Below are 24,318 nucleotides of genomic sequence, written 5' to 3' on the forward strand. Positions count from 1 at the left end.
CTGCTTTAGCTTAAGACTAGTTAAGACTACACTGTCTTGAAATCTGGCTTCACATCTCCCCTCAATTACATACAAACGGTGAGTAGAGGCATTTTGGACACATTCTGTAATTTTTTTTACTTATTTTTTGAAAGAGAAAAACGCAGTCATTTTTAACTCTTTCTATGGAGTTCTCATTTTCGCCAGTGAAAAATCACTATGTTGTTTTTAAATTAAGTCACCCACTTCAGCCATCTTCCCTCACCAGCTGCAAAGCCGGGGGTATCTGCATTGATCCAGCTCCGTACTAATACATTTCACAATCAGTTCAATTTATGCGACAGGCTGGAACCTGGGCTGAGACCTCTGAAGTGCCTGTAAACCAATCCTGCAGACAGCCGCTAATCCATCAACCGTACCTGGGAATCGTGTTGCTTAAAATATTCCATATATGCAACGTACTTTTATTCTGTACAAGATTCACAGAGGCTAGGATGGAAACAACAGGAAAAAAAGGACCATACCTGGTTTCTCAGACTGACAGGCTACACATTTGTTATCTTCCGTCTTATTTGGTACAAGGCATATTCCACAGTCCCAAGAGCCTTTCGCCTTCTTAAATTTGTCTCCAAAGCCCAGAGTGGCTGTTGTGTCAGTGCTGCTCGAGGAGGATGTCACTGTCACCGAGCTGTCTGTGACCACTGGTCATGTCAGAGCAGGCATTACTCCCGTTCCAGGTTTTGGTGTCTCACATGCTATACATTTTGTAGCTTCCGGTTTGTTTTGGACAAGACATGTATCACAATCCCACGTTCCAGGTACTGTTTTGAATTTGTCTCCAAAGCCCAGCATCCCTGCTGGGGGCGCTGCTGGCTTTGAGGTGTCGCATTGACTTGAACTTACTGTCTGTTTCATACTCTCAACTGTTGAGGCTTTAGTAGCTTGACAAGTTACACATTTGTCCTTTATGTCTTTGTTTTGCAGAAAAGGGTCACATGTATCAGATTGCCAGTACGATGCTTGTTTAGAAGTCTCTTTACCTGCAGAAAAAGTTGTTATTGCAGGCCTAGTATAAACCACTGTGCTTGTTGTAGGTTGTGCAGACGTAGAAGAGCGTGTTTTCAACAATCCAAAGTCTAGGAAGCAAGAAAAAAAAGTCTTCCTGTTAGCGCAGCACCTCACTACATGTAACTAAGTGACTTTACTAGAGGGCAAAAATTTCAACTCAGGTGCCAATGGTTACAACTAGACATTCAGATCGAGCGCAACAGGAAGTCCCCAGAAATCTTATCTAAACGGATGAAATTTCATCTGCTGCACTGGGTCACAACAGAACATTTCGTTAAAGCTTCATTTAACTCTTTGTTTCCAAGCAAGCTTTAAATCAACATTTTCACTGGTCGATACAAGTACAAACAGACAGTAGCTGACTGAAATCTGACAGTCCAACGTGGAATGGAAATAATACAATTTGATTAAGACGCGATGCCCAATCGAATCAAATTTCTAAAGCTCCTCCTTCCGTAGCAGATGACTCAAATCTACTCCAGTAACTGTACAGAAGTTTGTACTCGGAGCAGCAATCCATGCGGTATTTTCCCACAGATGCTGAATATTAATTAAATAATAAAAACTCAAGACAATTGAACAACTGTCTAATTTTCTATAATCTTTTTCAAAATGCATCGGACACAGGACAACTCCTTATTTAAAAGGTGGCAATTTTAACAGGAAAGACAAGCTACTAATACAGAAAGACTAAAGGAAATGCATCTTAAACAGCAGCTCAAGTTGCTTGTAAATCTACCTTGAACATAGTTGTTTTGTGGTTTGTTTGTTGGTTTTTTTTTAGTCAAAAATGAAGTCTTTGAACAATGTGGATTTAGATTCTGCTTCTTTTAAACCGATAAAGAAAGTGAATGTCACTTCACTCAGAGGTCTTTCCTTAAACAAAATGCACAATGTATTTTCTCTCACTTAGCTCTTTCCAGTAGAGAAATGTGCTGCCTTCTTCACAAGTATGTAAGTTAGAAGAAGACTTTTGGGAAAAGATCAAATTCAATAAAGCCCTTTTTCTTAAAAGATATCTCTTCCACAGACACACTTTATGAAACTGTTGAAAACAATTGCAATTGCTTAAAAACAAAATTCAGAAAAGGGTTTTTAACGTAAAACACTCCACTTCTGTTTGCAGTTTAAATTTTAATCCACAGGAGCCATTGTAAGCTAAGGCCCAAAGATTCGCAGCTTTCGCCATGTATTTGGAACTGAAGCTCTTTCCTATTCTTTCTTCACCTGGGCTGAAGGTGGGACAGGAGTGTTGAGCTTTACAAACATTTCCTTTTCAATTCCACAAATTGTATTTACTTAAAATGAAACACCGATTATCTGGCTAATTCTCTTAGTACCTCATTTACAATTACATCCTAACACGTAAAGGAGATGCAACCCATCTGCTTTTCATCTTGCAGTTTTACTTCCAGCAACAAACACCACTTAGAATAGAAGGGGGCAGATGCACCCTAACAAACGCAGCGCTTAATGTAATGCTCTCCTACATTCATATTTATAGCAGATACTCTATTAACCATAAGTCGTGTGTTGGTTTTTTTTTTAATAAAAAATGCTAGCGTATTTTTTGCAGCATCTTTTTAAAAGGAGTTCATTATCTCTCCAGGATTTTTTAGAACGTCTAAGACGCTTCCTTCCTTTAAGACGTGGGCAGTGGTGAAGGGACCACCAGCAAAATCTTTGACCTCCTCTTTCTGTGTGTTGATGTTGGTTGAGGTGGTGGTGTCTTTTGAAACAAAAGAAAACAAAAACAGCTTTCACAATGTGACCTAGTTAGAGCAGATTATACTCACTTTTGTTAGAAACAAGAATTTCCAGCTTTCATGCTTCTCACATAAGAATCTTCACAAATTCTACTTACTTTGCAATGCTTTATGATTACAAGCAAAACAAAAAGCAACAAAACAAAAAAAAAAATATAAAAGCAGATCTGTCACTGGAAAAATACTGCAGAAGTCCAACACTGCCTGGAATTGCTAGCATGCGCAGACAGGACAGATTGAAGATTTAATAAAGAAAAAAAGGAAAATCAGCACTTCAGATCTGAAGTGCTAAAGTTTCAGTTACCTAGGGTAAGAAAGGGCGTCACTGGAGTACCACTGGGTCCAGAAAGTTCTGCCGATTTTACAACGGGAACACTAAATGTAAACCCAATCTGCTATGAACAAGAGAGGTTTTTCAGATTCTCAAGCCACAGGAACTTCAATCGAATGCACACACAAAACCAAATCTGAAAGCTGCTCTTCACATTTGTAGCACGCATGCTGAATGACAAATTATAAGCCAGAAGCCTACATACTTTTCTCCATCAAGGCAGATTCTGCTTTAGTGTTCTGCAACAGCCTACTAAATGCCTAAGAAAAAAAGTCAAGCTCCTTTATTATTTTACTTACAGAAGACGTAGGTAGCACTTCTGCCTCAGTAGATTTCACAACTGGAGATGAAAACGCGAACTCAGGACTGCTAACAGTACTTGTTGGTTGTATCTGTATTTTCAAAAGAATTAAAGGTTTATATTTAAGAGCAACAACTACCTGAATTCACTACCCAACAGAAGTCCCGCAGTGACGTCGAAAAACCTGATGTTTGAGTTATTTTGTAGATAAAAGTAATAATAAAACACAGGGAAGTTTCCAAGTGGGTATAGGACAATATCTTCAAAACCAAATTCCAGAAACTGAGAGGAAAAGCTGGAGATGCTACTTAGGTCTAAATGCACGGAAAAGCAAGCCAGGAAGCTGAAGAACGGCAAACTCAGCCCAATGATACTCCAAGAACTTCAGCAAACACCTCAACATGTTAAAGCAGCTGTCTACTTCAAACCGTACAAAAAATATTTCAAGTACTCTGGAACAGATTAATGTTTATTTTATTGCAATAATATGCCAATTATTGCACCCTAGGCTCATTCTATGTGAGGCTTATATGACCACGTTACCTCTAATTTAATAACTTAAATAAAGTTGTGGTTTAACCATTGCAGGCAACTAAGCACCACACAGCCACTCGCTCACTCCCTCCAAATGGAACAGGGAAAAGAACTGGAAGTAAAGAAGTAAAGTTGTTAAATTTGAGGTAGCATTAATGACTCATCGCATGTAATGGCTACCTGGAAAGACAAATGCCATAACCCTGTACATACTCCCCACTCCTTCCCCTTCTTTCCCCCAGCATTTATTGCTGAGCACGATGCTAAATGGTGTGGAATATCCCTTCGGTCCTCTGGGCTCCGCTGTCCTGGCTGAGTGCCCTCCCAGCCTCTTGTGCATCCCCGACCTCCTCGCTGGCAGGGCAGCGTGAGACACAGAAAAGGACTTGTCACTGTGTAAGCACTGCTCAGCAACAGCTAAAACACCAGTGCCTTACCAACACTGTTTTGCTCACAAATCTGCAACACAGCATCATCTACTACGAAGAAAATTAACTCTACCCCTGCCAAAACCACTATAAATAACTTGGCATAAAGTCCACACCCCCCTTCCCCCGCAGACTTCCACAGCATTTGAAGCAGTTATACAATCACGTTAAATGGGAGTTGGCAGGCTCTAAGACTGAGAGAAGCAGAATCAAAACATTTATGCCTTTTTCCCCAAACTGGCATACAACCCCAATTCATTCAGCTGCGTAGAAACTAATATTTGTTAGTTTCATGAGCACCACAGAAAAAGTCAACTCGCAATAAAGCAGTATACTCATTGTAAACATTATTTATAGCATAAAGATTTACCTTGCCCGCCGCCATCGCTGCTGCATCTGCCATGCCTGCCGCCTCCGTTGAATTTGCCACGCTTGTCGTTGCCGCTGTTGACCTTGATATGTCCTTTGTCATCAGCAGGTATGGCATGCCCGCCGCCATTATTGGACATGTCAAGCCTGAGGGCACTGTTGAACACGTTATGCCTGACGTCGCCGTTGTATAAATCATGTCCTCCACCTCCTCCTCTGATAGATCTGTCAAGTCCTCCACCTCCGATGGATCTGTCATGCCCTCCACCTCTGATGGATCTGTCATGCCCTCCACCTCTGATGGATTTGCCATGCCCGTCGCAGCTGCTGGAGTTGCCGTGCTCATTGCTGCTGTTGAAACAGCGCTCGGTGACGCTGAGACAGCGCTACTACCAATGAAACTAGAATTGAACTGAGGCAGCGATGCAGCACTGATGGGTAGGGGTATGTTCGGTAGCACTGGTTCCTCCACTTCCTAAAGTTGCAAATTTTAATTTTTCTTATACAAGACATACTACTTTCTCACCCCATCCCACCCAATTTATTAACAAAATTAAATAGAACAAAAATCCATACAAATTAAGAGAAAGCAAGTTTCCAGAAGAAATCCCGATCTCCCCACCTCTGTCTACCACGTCATTTTAATTTATGGCAGGCCTGCTTCCACATTATACTCTATTCAACAACTGTACAGCAAGAACACTGAAAGTTAACTCAAAACCTGTGCAGAACAGAGACGCACAGATCACATTTTTTTTCTTTCTTTTCTATACTTTAGTCATCAAAGCTCTAGAGAAGCATCATCCTTTCTAACTACCCTCGCATGGCTTCAATTAAGAGTACACTCTCAAGACAAGTGAGAAAGTGTTCCTCTTGCAAAATTAGGCGGGATAGCTGCCAAAGTTTCTAAAGTCACTACAGCAGTGAACGTGGAAAAAGGTAATGTTTAAAGAAGCAGGTAGGTTCAACAACCAAACTAAACACAAAAAGCACCAAAGAAAGTCAGACTAGCAGCACTGAAGATTGTGTTCTGGTAAATACAGTCTATACCATGTATCAGGATGCAAATATAAAAATCAGAAGAGAGCCTCTTAACAACTTCAATTTTCATCCCTGCCACTTACTTTATTTGATTACTAAGATTGGATGAGTTATGTTTTAAATGGCATAGGAAATCTGACCGAAATTTGTACAGTACTATCATGATCTACTTAGAAATGACTAGGAAGGGATGTAAGTTGGTACTACTGATATTCAGTGCATCCTGTAGCTTACATCTGTTTCACAGTTTTGATTTGAAAAGTTTATGGAACTTTTGATATTTGGACCATTATTTTATTTGCGTTACAGGAATAAACAACAGTGTTTATGATTTCTTTATATTGCATCATCTGGAAGTCCCATTTAATGATTTGAAACTTAAATTAACTTAAATACTTAATATTAACTTAATATTAATTAAATACTTAATGTTAACGTAAATACTTAAATTAACTTACAGGCAGCTTATATAACATCCAATAAAAGAAAAAATAATCTGAATATTCATGGTCATAGTTTTATGGAATAGATTTTTCCTATTAAAATGAGAAAAAAACTCTCTCACAATGAGTTTGGTGAGTATCAAAAACTGAGTCATCGTTAGCAGACATGCAGAATGCTCTCTTCTACTACTCTTTTTCACACTCTTGGCCTGTATCTTTCTGTATGACTTAAATATGAAACCAAAAATTAAGCTTTTTTTTTCTTTTTATACTTGGCACTCGTTTCAAGTATCATTCCTGTAGAAAAACTATACAAACCTTCACCAAAACTTCTCTTCTTAGGACTCATTCATTCAATTGCTAACGAGAAATGTTATAGTTTGAAGAATCTCCAAGGTAAGAGAATTAAAAATTTCAAAATTACATAAGCAAAGTTCAGGTATTCAAACACAGGAAATCAATTGGAGCCTGCTCTGAAACCCACAAGAAAACAAAAACAATGCAAAAATAAAGCGGTATTGTTATAATTTACTATGATGCAATAAAACTGACACACTTAGCTAGTTACTTCAGTAAGCTCAGTGACAGCAATTAATTTAAGAGTCACTTACCTGTTCTTGTACAGCTCTTGATAAATAGTGTATTCCTCTTTCCCTTCTCATTTTGCCACCTCCGCTACTCACTCCTGAAGACAGACCATTGGACGCAGCAGTACTGAATTTGTAGCTGGTCACATTGCTAGCACACGACAGTACAGAAGTTGGGGGAAACAAGAGAAAAAAAAATTACCAGCCAAATTTTTTTTTCAAGATATTAGAGCTGTTATTAGTCCTAGAATTGAAACCTGCTGATCAGAAAAAAACTAAAGCTGTCTCACAAGTTGCTAAACGCTGGTAAATACTTGATGTTCTAAATAGGAAAAACTTTATTAACAGCAGCAATGAAAAGGACATACATAAGTGCACCGTTCACACGGGAACAATGACTAAGCCAGAAGACCTGAAATAGAAGAGCTGATTTAGATTGTTATTTTCCAGTGCTTCCTTTAAATAGGACTGGTTCTCTGATTCTGCGATGCACGTGTATCTTTTGCAGGGATATAAAAGAACAGCTCACAAAAATACAGAAAGAGTGCACATATGCACACATACACATGGGAAACACTGCCAACAGCTCTGATAGAATAGGGACGCCTTAGACTTGTGTGGCAAGGTAATATGGCCTAAGCTTCAGAAGCAGCTCTGGCTTTCATGTGGCCATCAGCAGGAACAGCAGAGGTGTTTGGGTATGCCAACATTCCAGAAGTCTTTTCAGACATGAATACAGATCCCTTTTGTAAGGCATACAAAGGCGTTTTTCTGGTACTTAAAAAAGCCTAGCTCAAAACCAGAAAGATATCCTAATCCAAGAGCAAATGGGGAAAAAATAACCCAAACCAGAAGTGGAATAGGGAATAACTCTAACAAAAGTACTATGGCAAGAAAATGAAGTATGCCTGGAAAAACCGTGACATCAAAGCTTATCTTGCAGCCAATCAGTCAGTCAGTACAGAAGTGCATTAGATCGCACTGGAAGACACCAGGTCAAACTCCCACAATACTGAGGAGGAGAACTGGTCTAAACTTGTCAAATACTTGACAACAGCCTGCTTAGCACTGTAACTGCATAGAGGAAGACAGATCCCTAAGGCAGATGCTCAGACTTTTCTCTAATCCAAACTGTCAATCCATTAGAATTCTGAAAAAAGTCTTACATCAAAATAGATCTTCATTCAGACAACTATCGCTTGCCCATAACAGCCCATATTCCTCTTTCTGTTAACACCTGTGAGCTTCAAGGGGGCAAAGACAATTGTCAGCCTTCAAGCAAGTCTAATCTACAATTGGACTCAGGTTTAAAATATATACACACACACACACACACATAGATATATAGCATTGGTGGGCCAGAGATTTACTGAGTATTCCAACTCAACTGTCCAAAGGGACTCTTGCCAGCAGATCAGTGTGGTGCTCCTGCTCCAGAACATGGCACCCAACAGAGACCAGCATCACAAAAAACACTACCACCACTACCTACTCTACAAACAAAAGGTAGGGCACTGCAATAAACTTTGTGAACGAAATCAAAAGCAGTATGAGTTTGCTCTATCTCCTTCCTAAATGGAGAAGTAGAAAGGAGTTCTAACAGAGACAATTTAGAACAGTTTGAAAAAAACATAATTACAACCCAGCACCTGATTGCACCTGTACCAGAACCTTAAAGCCAGTCGCTTCCACCCCTAAAAAGGTGGTTGTTGTGAAGTCCAACTTTTAGATGCCAAAACAAAGTGTTGAGTTCTTTCTGCAAGCCAAAGAATGCCCATGGTCACATAAGAATTGCTTGGCAGATGAGCATAGAGTCAACAAAATTCCCTGCTACTGTTCTTTGAAAAGAGCGACCCCCTAAAAACCGAGTGCAAAGTCTCTTAACTCAAGCATTATTACCCAAAACACCATTTGCCCAGAAGGAAGAGCCATCAATATTATCTGGAGGATAACTCATTTGACCTAAACCAAGAAAGCAGTATAACACAAAGCAGTCTCCTCAAGAAGAAATTCAATTAATTCTGCTGGATTTTTTTTATTTTAGAGATGAGTTAGCATTTGGCCTCAAATGATTCTAAAGAACACATGGTCTTCATGTGAACTCAAAGCAGACAATTAACTTCATCATGAAAGGAGTATTAAAAAAAAGAATAATAAATCATAAATCTTCCTCCATGTTTTTGCTTAAAAAATAAAGAAAAAAACACATCAATAAACATCCTCCTGAACTGTAACTCACTTCCCCTACTTCACCTTCTAAAGAATACTTCAGAAAGAATCATCCCATTAGGACAGAGCTTTCAAACTGCAAGCAATTAAATAGCTAAAACTAATAGCTTTTCCCCTAGGGAACATTAGGAGGGACAAATTATTTTGTTATAAGTAAACTGAGTTATAAACCATGAAATATCTGTCAAAGCAAAATTTGTAACGCTACAGATTTAGTTAAACTACAAAATGAGCCATATTTCCTGTAGAAGGAAAAAATTAGGCCTCCAATAGCAAAGATCCTTTCTGTGGATACAGAAAACGTGCCTCATTTCCCATCTTCGTATCCTACTCAGAAGATAAACTTGGGATAAAAAGTGGTGTATCAGTACTTTTATTCTTGCTCATCTTCCTTCCGTTCATAAAAACAACAATTTTCTCAAAGTTCTATTGATCTTCAAACACAATCCAGACTTTGCAGCTCCCTCAAAATACAAAATTTTCATTGGATTTCCCATTCCTTTTACTGAGAACTGTCACCACCTTTCAGGTGCAGACTGTACTGAAAAAGGAGATGTCTTTCTTCCTTCAAGTAAGTTTTAAATTAATAGATGTCATACCTTTCAGATGGTTCTGCTCGCTGTTCTGCAGGCAAAGTCTTCTCTCTCATCCCCTGCAAGTTAAGTTTAGTTCAAGACTTAGCTGAATATGTACAGAATACACAAAGTACCAACAACCACTTCATGTGGTTTTTTGTGGTTTTTATTTTATTTATTTATTTTTAATTTTATAGCACTGAATACACCTCACCTACTTAACGTTGTTCCCTAATTCAGCATTGTGGGTACAGTTCAGTTAAATTTTGGGGCTAAAGTAAGCACACTGCTTCACTCAGCATTGAGGACAAACTGATAGAACACTAAATCAAATTTGTCAAATCCTCTAACAAAGAAAGTAATTATTTTAAACAAAATGACAAAAATTGTGTGTGTGGGGGGGAGAGTTTTCATCAAAACTTGTGTTTACCAACCCCGTAAAAGGGACATACTTTTCTGTTTTCTGTCATTTATGAACAAACAAGGAAAAAAAAAACCTCTACCCCCCTAAAAACTAAGCAGTTGCTGCTACATTCATTTTAGAACTTTACCAAATGGAGATTGTGCTGGCTAAACAATACAGAGATTGAAAGAGTTAAAAGCAATAAGCAACCAGTATTACTGTCCACTTTGATTTCCAGCCTAAGAAGCCCATACACTTAACACGTGGTCATTTGTACACTCAGACTGATACTGGAAACACAGATGTTTTCGCAGAAAGAGATGCCCATTTAATTTTATGGAAAATTTATTAGACTCCATCTACTCCAAAGCAATCAAAACCGATAACTCAGCACATTGTCAGAACTCTCACTTGGAGCACATAGCTCACCTGGAATAGTTTACACAGAACACGAGCATGTTTCATCAGTGACAGCTTTGTGTACATGAGAATATAAAAGGAAAACATTTCTGTCTTTTAATATTCTTTCACTGACAACAGGATGACTCAATAGCACATCATGACATCGTGAAAACAACCACAAGACACTGAGTGTTCCAAAAACAGAATTAAATCCATAAAAGCTCAATCTATTTCACAATGGTTCCCACTGCCTTAAAGCTCGCCTCAAACATACTATCAGTACTTTTTGCAAAGATAGGATAACAATTGGTTTGAGAAACATTCCAAGACTGGAAAAAAAAAACAGGCACATAAGGACTCAAAAATGTACTCACTTGGAACTTTGTGTCTACTCTCTGGCAAATTTTGCTGGACTGAGTAGTTGAAGTCGGTGATGGTTCAGAATACCGCGTATAACGCATCGGTTGACGGTTTACCGTTGGTGTCACAAGTCTCTTAACAGGTGGAGGCTGGAATGCATTCTGGGATTCCAGCTTTGAAAGGGAAACAGCAATCAATTTATCCTTACGTCCACCCAAATTAATTCCAATATTTATTGATGAAAACAAATTACAGAACTATAAACCTCCCCCCATCGGTCTTGGCACTCAGTGAATACGATTTGAAAATTCTGAAGACCGTTCAACTTGTAGAGGGAAATCACCAGAAAACCAGTAACGAAATCCATAAAGCTATATATAAGTAGCCAAAGTCTGACTGAATTCCATTTCAAAATTTGGCAGTTAGCTTCATAGACAAAATAATTCATGCTACCATAATTAAAATAATCCATGTTCCTAGAATATGCTCCTATCTTTTCCTCTGCCCACACTGTGATTTTTTTTTTTCAGTAGCTTAATTCATTAATTTAACATTCGAAGTGTTAAGCAACTAATTATACAGGCTTCTGGGCTTCACATCCCCTACATTTTCCCTCTTCAAAGTTACACAAACAATAGAACACACTCAAAAAAACCAACTTGTCAGTCTTACAATAATCTCATTCATTAAAATATGATCCAATGCTTTACATGTGCATTAGATGCACTTCACGTAGTGGGTTTGACTTCCCTTTTCAAAGCATTTTCACAGACCAGAGTTAATTTTTAACACAGACCACTGCGTGTTCTGCAAAACTGACTTAACTGAACTGTCAGACAGAAAACAAACCCTAAAGGCTACAAGATTTACCGATGGCTCCGCCTGCGGTCTTAAGGATCAGAAAATACAGTCTTAGGAAGCATGCTATTGTTCAAATCAATACCAACAGGAAATTTTTGTTTACACTGCAGCTTTAATTTCACAGTATCTCCCAGCTCTTAGTAATAGAATTCACACTCTCTCTAAAGTATATAAAAATACATCTTTCTAAAAAATATTACATTCAGTTTGAAACCTTGAATAAGACATGTTTTATGTAAGTTCACAAATCTACTTCGAGTGAACGATGGTTCATTGCTGGTTTTAAAGGTAAAAAAGAAAAATATTAATTCCCCCAGTTAGGCATTCAATACACCAAGAGCTATTCTGCCTGGTACAGCTCCTTGAAATAAGAAAAATACCACATCACTGCTACCCACTGCAGAAGTTTAGCCTGAGTGCACAAGTGTTCCGTCAACCGCATGTTCACTTTAGCAGGAAAACACACGATCGTCTCCTCAGCAAATAATTGCTTCTCATCACGGGCTACCCTTCTCCCGCCACCATTATGAATTCTAGTATTATGAATAGACAATCTATCTCCTTTCACCCACTGACAGCTGCGTGCAACATTCATTTAGTGGCTGACAATTTCAGGCTCTCTGTTGCAAATCTGGCAGATCTTTCTTAATGCCTTATCACAGGTGTATTGCTATAATATAACTGAGAATTCACACCAGATTTGGTTTTAGTTATTTGGATAATATTTATGATATACTTCACTTCTCCATGCCCTTGTAATTTGGCAGATGGTGAAAAGATGGTCCAGGAAATCTGAGATGTTTGTAAACTCTGAAGTGATTGTAAACTTAATTATACATCCATCCAATCAAGGAATTAGCACAGAAACTTCTTGAGACACTGTCCCTTTTCTCATTAGAACAGAAGATGAAAAGTTTGCACATCTTGTTATTTCCTTCAGTCACCTGATCTTCAAGTGGTCATTTAAGGGTTTTGTAATTTAATAAGCCCAAGGATACCCCTAACTAAAGTCGTCAAAAAAAGATGACTAGTTTTCATTTTTTAAAGAAAATGAAAGGAAATCATGCTTTACCACAGCATTATCACCAGTTCTGTGCTACCTCCAAATAGGAATTTAGGAGCGTAAGATTTATAGCGTCGGAAAAGAAAAAGAAAAAAAAAAACCTCTACCCCCCTAAAAACTAAGCAGTTGCTGCTACATTCATTTTAGAACTTTACCAAATGGAGATTGTGCTGGCTAAACAATACAGAGATTGAAAGAGTTAAAAGCAATAAGCAACCAGTATTACTGTCCACTTTGATTTCCAGCCTAAGAAGCCCATACACTTAACAAGTGGTCATTTGTACACTCAGACTGATACTGGAAACACAGATGTTTTCGCAGAAAGAGATGCCCATTTAATTTTATGGAAAATTTATCAGACTCCAACGATGGTTCATCGCTGGTTTTAAAGGTAAAAATGAAAAATATTAATTCCCCCATTTAGGCATTTAATACACCAAGAGCTATTCTGCCTGGTACAGTTTTGCAATTTAATGATACCCCTAACTAAAGTCATCAAAAAAAGATGACTAGTTTTCATTTTTTAAACAAAATGAAAGGAAATCATGCTTTACCACAGCATTCTCACCAGTTCTGTGCTACCTCCAAATAGGAAATTAGGAGCGTAAGATTTATAGCGTCGGAAATTAACAATTTTCCTCCTCTTTACTTTGAATGGTGATAAAAAGCACAAAAACTAGTTTTCTGTGCCCGAATGAACACGGAAGTCTGTACAAAGTCTATATGACCACTCAATCAGTATTTTTCTATTTGTGATCATTTCTTCAAGAGAAAACTTGCCTCAAGAGGAATTTTAATATGCAGCTTCACCCCAAGTTGGGGGACAAGATAAAACGACTTGGTGTGTTCTAGAGTTGTTGCTCTCAACTTACAAAGATAACATAATTCTTAACCTGAGTAATCTTCACAGCCCATCATCTACTGTGGATACATGCCAATATTAACTTGATTTGATGTCTATGTTGTCACTGAGGTTTGAGAAAATTTTTCTAATAGTGATAAAGCATTGAAAAAGTTATCTACCTCAGCTTAAGACATTATTGGTTCTTACCTTTCTTCGTTTGGACTGGAAGTCAGTAATATCCAGTTTATCTATGTCCGGAGGCTGAGGAAAAAACAAAGCATAACTATTAGAGGGCAATTTTTTTCTCCTGAGAGAGAGGGTTCCCTGCAACAAAAATGTGGGGGTTCATGGTCAACTTACACAACACAGCAGCAAAACAGATGCCATTCTTTTAGCATCCTGTTGAAAAAACAGCGCAATAAATTAAACCGGCCACAACGTAAGGAAGAATAATTTTATCTTTATGCTTTGATGGCACATTTACTAAGTTTTATAAACACATGAAGCAAAAACAGATTAAAAGAAGTGCTATTTACCAACAAAGGGCTTGACAGCTTCTCCATTGCCTCCAAGATGCGCCGTGCTGAGGTACTTAAGGTAGCGTGGGACCACACAGTTTCTTGTCCAGCTTTCGCTCTCTTTTGTGCCTGAAAAATTAGCATTTTAAGTGTTACAATGGTCAATTCTCAGCTAAGGAGGCATGTTTTTTACGTCCCAAGGCTACACTGATGATACAATCAATATATTCTGATGACAGAGAAAAATGCAGTCACTGGGATTTTAAGCCATAAAGAAGAGAATACATTCGGAGTTTAATGAAGTTTACCTTGGGCCTCAGTGCATCTTGCACGTGCTTGTTGCACGAGCAATAAAAGAACTCCGTACTTGTAAAAGGTCAAGACGGATGATGCTAGGACTGCTAAGGCCTCCGAAGCAGTAATCAGGGAAACAGAACTCAAGAAAAGGCTTGTGGTACAGAAAGCATTTTCAGTAACAACACAGACCTCAGAGTTTCACGATGGTCTAAGTGTACCATCTTAAAATCAGTGTATACAGTCATAACCAGGAACTAGTTTTACTTCTCTCTTGCTTCCTCCCTTCCCCCAAGATTAAAGTTGGCTGCAAATCTTTGTCTTAAAAGATAAAGATCTGATTTAAACTGTAACAGATCTAAACATTACACTGAAAAAGTAAACTGTTTATTTGCACCACCCAACTTCAAATATCAGTCGAAAACTTCCTTTGGTGTGACTTTTTTTCTTCCCAGGTTAAACCCCTCATATAACCACACTGTGCTTATCACACGATGTGAAGACAGGAAGCAGACCACGCAGCATGTAAAAACACAAGTGAGACTCACAGAACCACAGAATGGTTAAGGTTGGAAGTGACCTCTAGAGATCGCCTGGTCTACCCCCCCGCTCAAGCAGGGCCACCCCGAGCAGGTTGCCCAGGACCATGTCAAGTCAGCTCTTGAAGACCTCCAAAGAGGGAGACTCCACAGCCTCTCCGGGCAACCCGTGCCAGGGCTCCATCAGCCGCACAGTGCAAAAGCATTTCCTGATGCTCAGACAGAGCCTCACGTTTCAGTTTGTGCCTGTTGCCTCTTGACCTGGCACTGGGCACCGCTGAAAACACAATGGCTCTCTATGCTCTTTGCACCATCCATTCAGGTATTTATATACACCAATAAGATCCCCCCTGAACCTCATCTCCTCCATGCTAAACAGGCCCAGCAGTCCCTGCCTCTCCTCAGAGGAGAGGTGCTCCCAGTCCCTTGATCTTCTTGGTGGCCCTTCGCTGGACTCTCTAGTACCTTGCTGTCATTCACAGCAAGCAGCAAGAAGCAAGCTACTCTCTCCTTTAAAAGCCTAGTATTTTGGTTCCTCTTTTTACCATAATGCAGTAATATTGTAAAAAACAAAAATAGCCGACCAAAGAGGGTTCCCAGCTTTGCACCACAAGGTTTCAAGGTTTCCCGTAAGTGAGGTACTTGTACTGCCCTTTTTCCGTTGCACAAATGGACTGTCAGAACAGAGCCAGCAAACCCGCGTTTTCATTTTCTTCAAATTCCTTTTGATTTATCGATAAAAGTCACTTTCATTTAAATACATTCCTACCAAACCTGATTTGACTTTCCTTTTCGATTCAGCTCTAGCTAATCAGAGTTGTCAGCAGTTTTTATTTGCTATTTCCAAGAACTCTTGGGGGCAAATAACTCTCTCCAAGAACTATATGAATCGTTCAAAACAGAAAGCATGTTACTGCTTATCTTGAGACTGCATTTAGTCCTGCATGCCTCTGTGTACCAGAAGAACAAAGGATCAGCAAAGTTGATTTTAGATATTTTCAAAGACTGCAGGTTTATACAACATATCCATAGCATGAATGTAGGCATGCTTGGAAAAGAAGATCCACAGATAAATATTAGCCAGGTTTGACTACTGTAGCTTTTGCTACCATAAACACAAGTTTTCAAAGTTATGCTGTCATTGGCTTTTTTGCATCAAGTTATTTTAACGTAATGTAGTCAGAGGCAGACAATGGCACTTAAATGGAATTTTTTGAAAGACCTAACAACAGAGGAAACCCCAACTACCAACAACTAGCCCAAACTGTCATTCTTGTTCTTTCTGACAAGTATTACCTGTGGTAAAAACTGTCATTAAAGAATTTAAACAGAAATCAATCTCAGACGTCTATTTTTGTAGACCAAGAGGGCAGAAGAGCAACTGTTACCACATATTCAGCTCCCTGCTCAAAGCTCCTTTGGCAGTGCTGCTTTTTTTATTTCCATCACTATTTCCCACTACACTACTTTTCTCATACCTGATAAGGTTCCGTCTTTGGCTGCCTTGATCTTACAGCTGCACCACCGGCATAGGCCGTCTTTCCGGGGTAAAATGGAGAAAACCCAAGCTGGTTTTGCTTAAAAACAGACGTGCTTCCACGTACCTACGGAAACACAGTATGAGAAGTGGATAGAAAAACAGGTACACATTCAAACTGATTAAAAGAAATACTGTGCAGTACTTACAGGACACAGTCCTCCAAAAACAAATAAACTGAATGCAGGTTTCTTAGAGCTAGCTGCAGAATGCTGCGAGAGGGAATGAGTTCTTTCAGCTTCTGTGGGCCAGAGCAGTGACGATGAAGTATTTTTTAAAACTGCAACATCTGCCAAAATGACGTATGCTAGATGTAAATGCCTCTCGTACGTACAGAACTTTAACAATAAAGATCACACTAATTCAAGTTCTTCAATACAGAAAAATAAGCATGACTTCAGCTTCTTTAAATAGATCAACTTCACGTACAGACTGAAAACCAAGTATCACCTACAAACTTGAAAACTGTTCACAGAGCTGCAAGTAGTTTTCACCAATCTTACCAAGTTAATACTGTGCTTCCAATGCAGATTTTTTTTTCCTTCAGGCTAAGATAAAAGAGGACCGCATAAACATCAGTGCATTTGTACGGACAAAGCTTTTTTCTGTGTTGGTAAAAGGCTGGAGGCCAGCACAGATCATAATCGCACAGGTTTTAAACCTGGAAGATTCCCCAAAGGCTGCTCTAAGAGTTAACGATCTTCTGCCCATGTATGTTTTACGAAGACACACCAGAAAGTTCTAGTGCACTCAGGTTATATTGCTAAAGCCCAGCAACTCTACTCTCAGCTGTACAAAAGTTCTCTGGAAAACCTGCTGAGCACACGTCAGTCCCTGTCTATATGGGGGACTAGAAAAAGCTGCAAACCTGCTGTTCGCCCTTTCAGCGAGAAGACCTACGTACCAACCTACATCGACACGATGCTTATTTTTTATTTTAAAATGGTGTGCTTTCCTCAATGAATTTGGCAAAAGACATGAAAGTATTGACAGCTGAAGCCTTCTACCAAGAAAGGTCAAAAAACAGCCTATAGCTTATGTCAGAGTAGTTTCTTTATCTTCTCTTGCTGAAACACAGGAAAACATCTCGTGTTCCTATTTGTCACCTGCACTTATTCACATTTAACCAGCTGTCTGTTAGATATTCTGAGTCACTCTTCCTTCTAGACAATCAGCCTAGTTGTCAAGTTACGGCAAGTCAGCCTGATTTCCTACCGTCCCAGTTCAAAATTTACATATAACCTAGCTGAATGTGTATATTTCAGCATTGACTCTTTCTAACATCAGGGTATCATAAACGTATTCCAAAGCACGCTTCTATTAAAAAGGTGATAGGATTATATACTTCTAAAACACTAAAAATTCAATTTAATTCTCGCATCCAAAGTTGACATTCACCTATTTTATTTACTAAGGTGATGTGGAATATTAAAGAACGCAAGGTACTTCACATTAAAAAAAAAGTCAATTAAACAGAGAACACAAAAATCACCTTCATCAGATGCTCTAGAGGAGGAATCACTGGTTGTTGAGATGTTATCATCGTCTTGTTGAGAGGTAGAATCTTCTATTTCTTTTATCAAGGACAGCCTAGGACTGCCAATGCCAAATATAGAAGATGTCGAGGGCTGACAAGGTGGGACAGGAGAATCCAGCATGGTATAATTCAGACGGCTCCGATGAAGAGAGGGCCTTGTTAACACAACTGGGAAGTTCAGTGCTGATCTACTTGTGGATGGTTCTAGACAAGAACAGGGAGATAATTAGCTTTGCTATAGACAAGCTCACAGAAGCCAAAACCTGTTTCCTATCGACAGCCATGCTATTGCCAAGTTCTAAGCGCAAAAAGAGAGAAGCCAAATTTAACTTCTTCCTCACCCAGATACGGTTGCATCTAACTGTCTGGCTACAACAACAACACTGCTTGCGATACACAGTATTAATGTTGCATCCAGAAGTAGTTAACTATGAGGATTTACAACACCACATTCTGACCCCGTGCTCAAATGCTCTAACGCTGACTTGGCCGTTCACTAAATCAAACATATATACTCCTTCTCCCATGTACAGCTTGCAATAAGCTTTACAAAATTTGAGATTACACGGTAAATTACAGATAACACTGCAGCTTCCATAATATTGGAACAAAGGTTACATTAATCTGAATACACAACATGAAAATGAACGTTTGCAGTACTTTTTTCCCAAGTTCTTCCATATCAGCTCACGTTAGAGGCAAAACATCATCTCCTACCCATTAACTATTGGGATTTTGACCCAAGGGACAAGGATGTTGACCCAAGTAACCAGATGAGCATTTTTCCCTCTTGAAGCAAAGGGTCTGCAAACAATGCCAGTGGCCTGGAATAGGTGGCCTTGAAGTCTATCTTGCTAAATGAATGGAACTATTCATGGGTATTTTGCCTGATGAAAGCCTACTGTCTCTCCCAGGAATCTGGGCAATTCAAATGACTTTGAGCCACTATCCTCTTGATACTTGAACTGAAGCTTAAACTAGTTAGTTCAATCTTCATAACCACTGCAGTACCACTAATTAGCTCTCCAAACCATGAGCAGATTTTTAGGACAGCACCGTTTGAGATACAGAAAGTTCTTCAGGCGGAAGGCCACCCAATATAGGCTCCAGCACACTGATACCTCAGAACTGAAGAAACACATTGGTTTCAAAATGTAGTAATAATTAAAAAAAAAAAATCTTATTCTTAAGCATAGTAAGCAACACCCACGGACAGCAACATAAGCTGCAAAAGGTTCCAGGGTGTCCACCTGCTCCTGATCTCCTGGAGTTAGCAAGCTTGCAGTGCAGCTGTTCTTACTGAAAGCTCCTTTCACGCAGTTACATAGGAAAGCCAACATGTGTTCCTCAGTCACGAAGACCTTCTCTATTCTTTTCTCCAAACTCATTCCCAAGCTACAGCTACACAGAAAGCCATCAATCTCCTTGTTTACAATTAGATGAGATTGGAGGCAAAGATATTTCCTCCTTATTTTTTGATTCTGCCAACAACAGAAGCAACTGACTTTCCACATTATCTATGGTTACCTACGCACGCTCAGACAAAACTTCTTCACTTATTAAAAGCTGACTTCCCCAAAACAGCTAATTTAAGAGAAACTCAAATAAGAATAGATGCAAATTTATACAACAGGACTACAGGAACAGTGAGAGGCACTGGATATAAGACAAATTAATCTTTCATGAGGTAAAGGAGTTGCAAACCTCGTTGCCAACGGTCCAAATACCTTTTCAAAGACACCCCCTCCCCCCGCGTAGACCTTAAAGTTATTGAATATTTTAAGGATAATAATCTCATAAACCACATCCGTGCACAAGTTCCCCAGTTCACCATCAAGTTAACAAGGAACTTTACTAAATTGATCAAAGCCCAAAACAAAAACAAAACAAAACAAAACAAACAAAGTCGGGACACGAGACGGAATTTTCCTCTGCCATTCTAGCATCTAGTCTTTTGTTTCGAAGACTGCAAAACAAATTAATTTTTTTAATTGCCTTAGGCAATTAGACAGATTTTCATTCCATATCTTTTAAAAGATGGAAAATGCAACCCAGCACACTTGCAAATGACTTATTTTCAGCATTTAGCACCTGGCTAATAGAGTACCTAAAGTTAACTGATGCCTTCCAAGAGCATAAGATGTATGCTTCGTAACTGTGTATACAGTTTAAAGCTAAGACGGTTTCACAAACAGTTGTTTTGACTTTTTTTGTTTTTTTTTCATTCTGTCAAAACCCTCATTCCAATTTCCTTTTGAAATTCAGATTCAAAACTAGAAATCTGTGAATAAATACAGATGGCCAGAATTCCAAATGATTTTTCACATACCTCGTCTACTAATTCCTGCTGGTTCAGGCGTGAATCTCTCATCGATTATGGTATCTTCATCTGAATAATCGTGGTGATAGTTTACTGGAGTCTCCTCCTGGTTTGCAGATTCATTTCTGTCTACACACTCCTCCTCACGCTTATTGAAATACTTCTGCAGCCAGGCCGGTACAATATTTTTCACAGTTTCTGTCATTCTGCTAATTAATCCCTGCTTGAAAGAAAAAACACTTGTTTAATTACAGAAACGCAGTCAACAGCATATGCTGGGATACCACCTTCCACGGACCTTGAAGACAGATATTATACAGCAAATATTCAGAAGACAACGACGAGGTTGATCCCTGGCATAGGATCGCTACACTTCTGGTAAACCTAAATTCACCTAAGATTGATTTACAACTACCTATCACTGTCTGCACTTCCAAGTGACCTTGGCAAGGTTCAAAGTTTTGAAACCTCTGCCAAAATTCACCAGCAGGTCGTCAATCTGCAAGGCTATCAGGAAACTCTACGCCTGAACAGCTCCTGACCTACAGACTTGTTCCAGGACTCTTCCTCTTCGCACCCTCCCGTGAAAACCAACTAAACCAGAAGTTCAGCAATTATCTACTGCGACAGTCAGGACCATACTACCCATTAAAATCAGTGAATCTAAATATTTTCAATTTTAGTAATGCTGAATTGCAGTGACTATACGCACAAAAACCAGTTCTGCTCTCAACAGTCAGGCTAACCCAGAAGATGTCCTGCAAGAAACACAGCTATAGCTATAGCACCAGCACCTCCTCTTGCAAGAGCCTTCTAAAGCTGTTGCTGTATTTTGTAGAAGACTGACTCTGCGGCATACATCGGGTACGATCGGAGAATTCCCACCTGACCGAAAGCCCCAGGAACTACGGTTAAATAAAAGATAAATTAATATAAATGAATATAATTAATAATAAAAATTAATAATAAAAATTAATATCCAGAAAGCTGACAATCATGAGCTAGGCATCCTGCTAATCATCCCTCCTGCAGGCAGGGGGAAAAAAAAAAGGTAAATTAGATCCAGGACTAGTTCCCAGGAACTTTGAAGCTGCTAACTATACTGCCTACAGTGCCCAGGCACCTTCAGAGCTTAATGGTAAGAGACAGAGGGTTTGGTGGGCTGTAATTAGGATCACAAGCACACAAAACACATCTATTTAAGTATTTCTAAGAATCGACTTATCGACTAAAGTTGTAGGGGGAAGGATGAGAAAAACAGCGGGGTAGGGATCAGAACCAGAGGTATAACCTCACAAAATCGCATCGGTCGCTTTCGTGCCTCCCCAGCTGCATCACTGAGAGACAATTAACATTAAGCCACAGAACCTTCTGCAGAGTGGACATGATATTGAAAATAAACTGAAATTAATTGACAAATGCTCTAAGCAAGCTATCTGCTCAAAGCTCGTCCTTTTACGTTATGAACATTTGCACGATTCGTCTGGTTACAAAGCTAACTGCTGTAATAAATGCACACATGTAACACCTATCAGTTTGTCTATTTATCAAATCATTAAAATTCTTCCCCGATAAGTTACTGTTAATTTGATCTGCGCTGGATGTGCAGCAGCCATTCTCTGTGCAGAATCCCCCAGATATCCCCACGCACGTGTTTGCTCTGGCACACTCTTTAAATAAACCTACTGGAAAACACGCAGAGATAACAGACAATGGAAAAGTTAGAAAACCATCTCCACTGATTATTTTCAATCCACGTGTAAGGTTTATCAGTTAGCTACACAGTGTCGGCACACGCAAGCTATGGCACTTTCAACATTAATGCACTGTTCAAGCCAGAGGTTTCAACGGTTGCTCTGTAAGCGTGGGGAATGTTTGCATTGCCCTTCCAGGCCAGCTTTAGATGGACAAGATTGATTGTCAATATGTGGTATAAGGGACTTGGCATTTCTGCAAGTGATAAAAACCTAATTGAGCAGCTATCCATGCGTAGCGCTCCCTTGGTTTTGCATATGATAATCAATCCCCTCAGCTACGTTGCTCATTTAATAGCGGAGAGGTTTTGGCTGAACAAACATGTGCAGAGGGCATCTCCAGAGCATCTCTCTGGGCGTCCTGACATTTCTTAGCAAAGAGCTGCTGGGAGGGATCTCGGCGCGTCCCCCCTCCAGCACGGGGATTTTCACACCCCGAATTGACGGACCGCTTTCACCGTCAACCTGCTGTACCCTACAGCACAAACGAGAAGCAAAGCCTGGCAGGTAACGTTCAGAGAATTGATGATGGGCTGAGGAGGGGTGCAGGGAGCGGGGAAAGCCCTGGGGGTGGCACTGGGGGTCCTGAGGGCAGCGGGCTGGGGGTGAAGGGGAGGGGGAGGAGGGGGGTAATGGGCTGGGTAGAGGGGTAAGGGGGTAAGTAAGGGGCTGAGGGGATAACTGAGGGGGTTAGGAAGGGGCTGAGGGGGTAACTAAGGGGGTAACTAAGCCGTTGAGGGGGTAACTAAGGGGGTAAGGAGGTGGGTAGGGGGTAACTAAGGGGATAAAGGGGCGGGTAAGGTAAGGGGGTAAGTAAGGGGCTGAGGGGGTAACTGAGGGGGTTAGTAAGGGGCTGAGGGGGTAACTAAGGGGGCAACTAAACGGTTGAGGGGGTAACTAAGGGGGTAACTAAGCCGTTGAGGGGGTAACTAAGGGGGTAACTAAGCGGTCGAGGGGGTAACTAAGGGGGTAAGGAGGTGGGTAGGGGGTAACTAAGGGGATAAAGGGGCGGGTAAGGTAAGGGGGTAAGTAAGGGGGTAACTGGTGGGCTGAGGGGGAAGGGCCCGCTGTGGGGGGGCCGCTCCTCACCCGCTTGCTCCTGGCACAGGGGGGCTTCGCGGCGCCCAAACGGTGGCGCCGCCTCTTCACCTTGCCGCCGGCCGCTCCTCCTCCTCCTCCTCCTCCTCCTGCTCCTCCTCCTCCTGATCGGGCTCCTGGGCTGCCGCCCGGCGCCCCGCCGCCACCGGCCCTGCCACCGCCGGCCATGCCGCTGCCGGTCGCGCCGCTACCGGTCGCGCCGCCCGAGGCCATACCGCCCCCCCCCCGCGTTCGGTGCCGTCACGGGGCCCCCCCGCCCCCCGCCGCCACGCGCCGCGGGGCCTGCCCTGCCCCTCGTGGGAATAAAAATGTTGTTTTTGCAGAGTTACGTTGTTTAAAGGTAAGGAATGGGGTATCGAGGTGTGCTTGCAGCGATAAGAACGCTTAGCAGGCGACCTTGTAAAATGCAGACAACCAGACTCCGTAGAACAATTCGGGGAAAATCACGGTGTTGAGTCAAGTCAGGTAAGTGAAGAACCATTACCGCTTCAACCAGTAAAAAAGTCGAAAGAAATTCGAAATTTAACAGGCCGGCAACTGAAGGCCATGCATTGTCTGGGAAGCATCAGACAGATTGTGAGCCTGGATCACCCCCTCAGTGGGGAAACAGGGGAGGGTCCCGTCATCAAAAAGTATATAAACTGGGTTTTGGAACCAGCAGGGGCGCTCCTGCTCGTGGGACGCCCGCCACTGCGATCGCGAATAAATTCCTGCTTCGCTGAGCTCCTCGCCTGAGCCCAAGTTATTGGCTACGGAGTGTTTCTCACAATTTGGGGGCTCGTCCGGGAGCCAGTCGCCTACTGGGGAGCCCCACCGCCGCAGCAGCAGGAAGGCATGCCCCGCTGATTTCAGCGGTCCTGTGCATCGACGGCGGCGGTTCTGCGGAGAGCTGACAGAGGGCCCGAGACTGATGAAAGAGGCAGGATCCGTGAAGGAGTGGGGAAGGGAAGAAGGCAGGCACTCCGGCTTTGAGAATTGATCCGGTAACTCTGTGCACAGACCAAGGTAAGAAATAGGAAGTATTGCCTTGGGGGTCGGGTGAGACTCTGTGTGCCGTGTGATTGAGACGTACTTTTGTACGGAGCGAGTGTGGAGTCCTGATCCGCGGTTCCGCAGCTCCGCGAGGGGCGCGGCCGG

At 40.9% G+C, this 24,318-nt stretch overlaps 1 pseudogene across 1 annotated transcript; it reads right to left on the bottom strand.

Moving 5' to 3' along the window:
• Positions 1-263: 263 nt before the first annotated feature.
• Positions 264-23,349, bottom strand: LOC310905326 (nuclear pore complex protein Nup153-like; annotated as a pseudogene). The gene is made up of 6 exons: positions 23,173-23,349; positions 20,339-20,552; positions 18,002-18,213; positions 3,444-3,530; positions 3,118-3,205; positions 264-1,115 (listed from the first exon to the last, which is right to left on the bottom strand). The product of its transcript is annotated as a nuclear pore complex protein Nup153-like (transcript).
• Between the last annotated feature and the right edge of the window lie 969 nt (positions 23,350-24,318).

This window comes from Anser anser (genome assembly GCF_964211835.1).
Source record: "Anser anser genome assembly, chromosome: 11".
In the NCBI taxonomy this organism is placed as follows: Eukaryota; Metazoa; Chordata; class Aves; order Anseriformes; family Anatidae; genus Anser; species Anser anser.